The sequence below is a fragment of the Onychomys torridus genome, chromosome 4 (genome assembly GCF_903995425.1).
Source record: "Onychomys torridus chromosome 4, mOncTor1.1, whole genome shotgun sequence".
Taxonomy (NCBI): domain Eukaryota; kingdom Metazoa; phylum Chordata; class Mammalia; order Rodentia; family Cricetidae; genus Onychomys; species Onychomys torridus.
In genome coordinates, this window is record NC_050446.1 from 103816272 (window position 1) to 103823865 (window position 7594).

A 7594-nucleotide genomic window follows, 5' to 3' on the forward strand; every position below is an offset into this window, starting at 1 on the left:
TGTTCAGAACCATATAATAGTTACCAAGCTACAGAAAAATGAACCCAAGACATAGCAGCCTGTTTCTCTGACTGATAGGGAAAAGCTCTCCCCTGGGTTTCTCACCATCCCTTACTCTGCTCTGTTTGACTTCTCAGTTGTTTACTTGGACAAATGCTCTGCTTTGTTGTTTTGATCGTTTGGTTGGGTTTGTTTGTCGTAGTAGGAATTGATGTAATGATTTTATGCATATTATATAATTAATCTATTACCGAGATACAACACCAACCTTAACTGATTTTATCTTCTTCTCCTGTGAAAAATAATTTGACATGAAAGGTGCTGCATATGCTAAGTGCATAGAAGAAATACCACAAGAATAAGGAGACCCTTGGTGTCAGGTGTGTCCTCAGAAGTGATAATGAAGCAGGCCCACCTTCTGTCCCCTCTCATACCACATCCCACTTCCCCCACATAGTGTCCACTCAACTAATGTGGGAGGAGACTGAGTGGAATTATCAGCCTGAGAGGGAAACCTTTATGGAAGTTTCTCCCTTTCTTCCAACTACCACCACTCAACTAAGCAGGGCACTCCAAGAAAGAGAACTCCCAGAGACCCAGGTGCTCCCAGGAGGAAGAAGTGGGTCCTCTCTCTTCTGGTACAGGTTTACTGGACTATATCTTCATGCCCTGTTGATGAGGAGGAGAAAGGAGGAAGTGAGAAGAGGCAACCTATTGGGGAATAAAATGGAAAGAGAAGAGCCAGCTTCCTCAAGGCAGAGTGATGGGGAGTGAGGGGGAGGGAGGTGGAGAAGCCTGTGTAAAGGAAGAACATGTTCTGGGGTACTGGCTCCCCACAAGAGGTCCCAGAAGCAAAGATTCAGCATGGACTCCCAGGTTGGAGCAGAGGAGCTGAGTTAGATAACCTAATCCAGGCAGAATGGCAAAGGACACAGACCCTTTAGAGATGAAGGTATGGGTCATTTCTCCAGGGAAAGAGCTAAGACCTGCTGAAGTGCTTGCTGAGGGTGGAGGAAATGCAGAATGGGTGGTAGAGGAAGGTAATTATACATGCAACCTAAGACAACGTGATCAGTTGCAGACTCGAGTACTATAATTGACATGAGTGTTGTTGCTATATTTTGCTAATAAAATATTTGTACAGATATTTGTGTTTTCCTTTAATTTCTTTACCATGTAATGCAACATCTATTAAGAGAATATCAATAGTTTTCATATTTAAGTTTGAGATACTAAAAGATGTCTCTCAGGAGACATTTCCCCCATTCTAAAATTTATAGTGTTTGTGGCTGTACGAGGGATAGCTATATTAGACATAATTATGACCTGGTAAAACATATAATGCTTATATTATTGTATATGGGATAGTTATACCATGTTAGTCATAATTATTGTCTGGTTATTTTTATCCTTTAACCTTAAGCATGACATAAGGAGATAGATTGTGTATCAAGTTGACAAGGACTGGATATTCTTGGTTGTCAACTTGACTACTCCTGGAATTTACTTAAACCCAAGTGACTGAGTTCACCTGTGAGGGGTTTTCCTTAATTTAATAATTGGAAGTGGGAAGACCCACTTTTAATCCAGTTCTTTTGATGTGGGAAGATCCACCTTTAGTCTTGGCCATACCTTCTGCTGGCAGCCTCTATAAGATATGGAAGAAGGAAGCTTGCTCTCTTTGCCTGCTTGCTCTCACTTGTGTTTGGGTGGGAGCTCCACCACAGCCCCTAGCACCCTGGTATCCCTATACCCAAAGAGTCTGGAATGTTTGGAAGGAGTCTGGTGGAAGATCCACTACAACTCTCCTCCCCATCTCTTTCCCTAAACCTGCACATTCAAAGCCCACCAAACACAGCTCCTTCCTAAACCTGCCCTTCAAAGCCCACCAAACACAGCTCCTTCCCAAACCTGGCCCTTCAAATCCCACCAAACACAGCTCCTTCCCAAACCTGGCCCTTCAAAGCCCACCAAACACAGATCCTCCCCGACAGAGGCTCAAGACCACTTCCATAGGGTATATAAGCATCATCGCATAAAACAGACACATGGTTCTTCTGATATTGTGTCCCCATCTCCTCACTGTGGGCCAGGGAATTGCCTGGGAGTGTTTTACCCATTAAACCTGGGCTTGCCAATTTGGTCTGATTTGGTTTGCTGTATCAGCAGAGAGGCCTTCAGGAGGCCTAAAACCAAAAACTGGCAAGTCCATTTCTTCACTTGCTTGGAGGCTACTTCTTCAGAATTCCAGCACATAATGAAGATTGGCTGAGGCATCTAGCCTACTGGACTGAAAAAACTGGATTCTTGAAACTTCTGTTGGTAGACAGACTGTGTGTGTGTGTGTGTGTGTGTGTGTGTGTGTGTGTGTGTGTGTATCATATATCTATCCATCCATCCATATCTGTCTGTCTATCTCTATCTATCTATCTATCTATCTATCTATCTATCTATCTATCTATCTATCTATCTATCTATCATTCTAAATGCCCATGGTGTGAACCAATTTACATACTTAAGGGGACAAATACTTTTGATTATCTTAATTCAACAATTGTGAGAGGGGCAGATTTGGCGACTCTGTATATAAAAACTTATACAATTTGTGGAAAAATAAGGAAAACAACAAATAAGAAGTAAAAACACCACTGAAAACATTGTAATTTCTGACCTCAGACCATAGCACAGAGCTATAGTGATAAAGACAGCATAGTACTGGCATGAAAATAGACAGGGAAGTCAATAGAAAAGAATAGAAGTCCTGGGAATAAAAAGTAAAAGCTATGCCGCTTAAATTTTGAGAAAGGAAGCAAAATTGTGCATTGGAAAAGATAGCCTATTCAATAAATGATGCTAACAAAACTTCATTTCTACCTGCAGAAGAATTAGATTTTTATCTTTTACCTTGTAGAAAGATCAAATCAAAATACACCAAACACTTAATTTAAAACCTGAGACTGAAATTTCCAGAACAAAACATATTGGAGATCCCGGAGAGACAAGAACTTGTTGAGTAGACCGCTAACCACACAAGAACCATCCCCAAGTGTCAACAGTTGGGACTGCACGAACATAGGGTTTTCTACAGCAAAGGCAACAACAGTTGGCAGTCAGACTGCCCAAAGAGTGGGAGGAAGTCTTTACCAGCTGTACTTCAGACTCTGGACAAAGATCCAGACTTCATAAAGACTGCATGACTTAAATACGAAGGAAACAAAACTGCCGATCACCAAAAGGGCAAAGGAACTAACTAGAAAGTTTTCAACCAAAGAGACACTAATGGCCAATATCTATTTATTAAAGTGTTACTATTTCTAGCCATTAATAAAATGTAAATTAAAACTACTTGGATGCACCACCTCAGCCCAGTGAGAGTGGCTATCTTCAACAAATCTGACAACCAATGTTGGAGGGGATGTGGAGGGAAAGGATCCTAGTCACTGTTGGCAGAGATACAAGTTAATACAGCCATTGAGGAAATCAGTGTTGAGATTTCACAAAAAATTACAAATGGAACTACCACATGATCTAGGTATTTACTCCTGGGTATATACCAGACACCATCACACCTCCCACAGAGTTATTTGTACCCATGGGTCCTTGCTGGTTTATTCACTATAGCAAAGAATGGAAATCAACCTAGCTGTACATTAACAGTGAATGGATAATGAAAATTTGGGATGCACACACACACACACACACACACACACACACACACACACTTGTCAGCTTTGAAGAAAAATGTATTCACATAATTTTAAGGAAAATGAGTAGACTTCTCATGTATAATTTTAAGTGAGACACAAATCTCAGATAGAAAAAACTGCATATTCTTTCTCATATGTGGAGCCTAACAACAATATATGCATATATGTAAACAAAGTAGAAAAAAAGAACAAGAAAGACTAAATATAAGGAAGGGGAAGGACTGAATGCAACTGATGGATATGAGTTATGAAATAGGATATAAAGTTAATTGTTTTAGTTCCACCTCTGTCATGGATTTTTTATTTTGCTGGTGGATAAGCGTATAAAATATATTCAGTGATGAAAGTGTAAAGTCCACTGAAGGTATACAACTTCCATTCCCAATGGTTATTCTAACTGCATAAAAAAGTTTATTGAACTGTCTAGAGGTTGGGTCTAGTAAACTTTGGTGTGTAGATGTTTTTGTAGGATTTTTATAATTAAGTTTACTTAAAATTTTAGATATCAATGAAGAAATAAATAAAACAATACAACGAATCAACAAATCTGAGTGGTAGTTCTCTGAGAAGATAAAGATTGACAGACCTCTAGCCCAATGAACTGAAAGAACAGAGATAATGCAACAGAACCAGATATGAACAGGAAAACATTATAGACACCAAAGAGATTTAGAAGATCATAAAGAATACCTTCAAAATCTATACTCCATTATGTAAGAAAATAAATAAACAAATTTCTAGATTCTCCTAAACCACCAACCATAAACCAAGAAAATATCAACAACTTAACTAGACCCATAACAAATAAGGAGATGGAAACAGCAATAACAAAAATAAAAAACTGACCAAAACAAAACAATCCAAGCCAAGACAGATTCACAGCAGAATTGTACCAGACTGTCAAAGATCTACCAAAATACTTCCTCAATTATTGTTAAAAACAGAAACAGAAGTAACACTTCCAGTCTCTTTCTATAAAGCCAGTGTTATTCTGTATACAAACCAGGCAAAGATACAACAATAAAGAAAAGTATAGACCAATATGCATGGTGAACATAGATGCAAACATCCTCAACAGACTAGTTGCTAACTGAATATGGTTATTCATTTAAAAAACCATCCACCACTATCAAGTTCACTTTCTCCTGGATATGCAAGGATTGATAAGTAACTCAGTTCATTTAATAATTGAAATGGATGTCAAGACAAAAATCCTATGCTCATCTCTATAGATGCCAAAAGAGTCTTTGGCAAAATGTCACTGTGGGTTTATGATATAAGTTATAGAAGGACATCAGTAGACATATGTGAACAAAAATAAAGGCCACATATGACAAACCCACAGCCAACATCATCTTAAATGGAGAAGACCTTGAGGCAATCCTGTTACAATCAGGAGAGACAAGGCAGGTCATTCTCCCCACTCCTGTGACACAGTGCTTGGAGAACTAGCTAGAGTAACACAAGAGGGGCACTAATTGAGTGGGGTTAAAGTCAGAAGAGCAGTTGAACTCTCCCTAATTGCAGAAGATATGTGATGATGAAGTCCTTCTATGATTGATATAAGGGCATATTTAATATTGTCAAAGGTCTTTTCTACACCTGTTGAGCTGAGCCTAACAGTTTTGTCTTGAAGTCCATTTATGTGATTTATGCATTTTACATAACAGATCCCAAAGTCCCATCAGGAAGCTTCTAGATATTGTCATCAATTTCAGCAAAATGAGATTTTTTTTTTTAGTTGATCTTTTATCCTGCCACTATACTGAAGGTGTTTATCAGCTGTAAGTGTTCCTTGGTCAAATTTTTGAGGTCACTTATGTATACTATCATGTCATCTACAAATAGTGAAAGTTTGATTTCTTCCTTTCTAATTCATATCCCTATGATCTCCTTTTGTTGTCTTATTGCTCTAGCTAGAACTTCAAGTAATATATTGAATAAATATGGGGAGAGTAGATAGCCTTGTTTTGTTCCTGATTTTATGGAATCACTTTGAGTTTCTCTCTATTTACTATGTTGGCTGTTGGCTTGCTTTAATTGCCTTTATTATGCTTAGGTATGTTCCTTGTATTCCTGATCTCTCTAAGACCTTTATCATGAAGGGGTGTTGGATTTTGTCAAAGGCATTTTCAGCATCTAATGAGATAATCATGTGTTGTTTTTCTTTCAGTTTGTTTATATGGTGTATTACATTGACAGACTTTCATATGTTGAACCACCCTTGCATCTCTGGGATGAAGCCTACTTGATCATAGTGGATAATTGTTTTGATGTGTTCTTGGAGTCTATGTGCCAATATTTTATTGAGTATTTTTGTTCATGAGGGAGATTGGTCTGCAATTCTCTTTCTTTGTTTGGATTGGGAATCAAAGTAACTATAGCTTCATAGAAGGAGTTTGGTAGTGTTCCTTCTGTTTCTATTGTGTGGAATAATTCAAAGAGTATTGGTATTAACTCTTCTTTGACGATCTGGTAGAATTCTGTGTTGAAACCATCTGGTCCTGGGCTTTTTTGTTTGGGAGTCTTTTAATGACTGCTTCTATTTCCTTAGGGGTTATAGGTCTACTTAAATAGTTCATCTGCTCTTAATTTAACTTAGGTATGTAGTACCTATCCAGAAAATTGACCATTTTTTTTAGATTTTCCATTTTTGTGTAGTACAGGTTTTTGAAATATGACCTGATGATTCTCTGGATTTCCTCATTGTCAGTTGCTATATCTCCCATTTCATTTCTGATTTTGTTAATTTGGATGCTCTCTCTCTGTCTTTTGGTTAGTTTGGATCAGTGCTTGTCTATCTTGTTGCTTTTCTCAAAGAACCAACTCTTTGTTTCATGATTCCTTGTATTGTTCTCTTTGTTTCCATTTTATTAATTTCAGCTCACAATTTGATTATTTCCTGGCATCTATTCCTCCTGGGCGACTTTGCTTCTTTTTGTTCTAGAGCTTTCAGGTGTGCTGTTAAGTCACTAGTGTGAGATTTCTCCAACTTCCTTATGTGGGCATTTAGTGCTATGAATTTCCCTCTTAGCACTGCTTTCATAGTGTCCTATAAGTTTGGGTATGTAGTATATTCATTTTCATTGATCTCTAGGAAGTCTTTAATTTCTTTCTTTATTTCTTCCTTGACCCATTGGTGATTCAGTTGAGCATTATTCAGTGTCCATGAGATTGTAGGCTTTCTGTAATTTTTGTGGTTGTTGAAATCTAACTCTAAATCATGGTGGTCTGATAGAATACAGGAGGTTATTTATTTATTTATTTATTTATTTATTTATTTATTTATTTATTTATTTTGGTATCTGCTGAGATTTGCTTTGTGACTGAGTATGTGGTCAGTTTTAGAGAAGGCTCAATGGGGTGCTGAGAAGAAGGTATATTCTTTTTTGTTATGGTGGAATGTTCTGTAGATATTGATTAAGTCCATTTGAGTCATAACATCAGTTAAGACCCTTATTTCTCTGTTAAGTTTTGATTTGGCAGATCTGTCCAGTGGTGAGAGTGGGATGTTGAAGTCTCCCACTATTAATGTGTGGTGTTTTATGTGTGATTTAAGCTTTTATAGTGTTTCTTTTACATATGTGCGTGCCCTTGTGTTTGGGGCATAAATGTTCAGAACTGAAGCTTTATCTTGGTGGATCTTTCCTGTGATGAATATGTAATATCCTTCTTGATCTCTTTTGATTGATTTTAGTTTGAAGTCTATTTTGCTGGATATTAGGATAGCTACATTAGCTTACTTCTTAAGACCATTTCATTGGAAAGACTTTTCCCAGCCTTTTATTCTGAGATAGTGTCTATCTTTAAAATTGATGTCCTGCTCTCCATTCTGTTAGCCTGTGTCTTTTTGTAAGTGAATTAAGTCCATTGATATTAAGGGATAT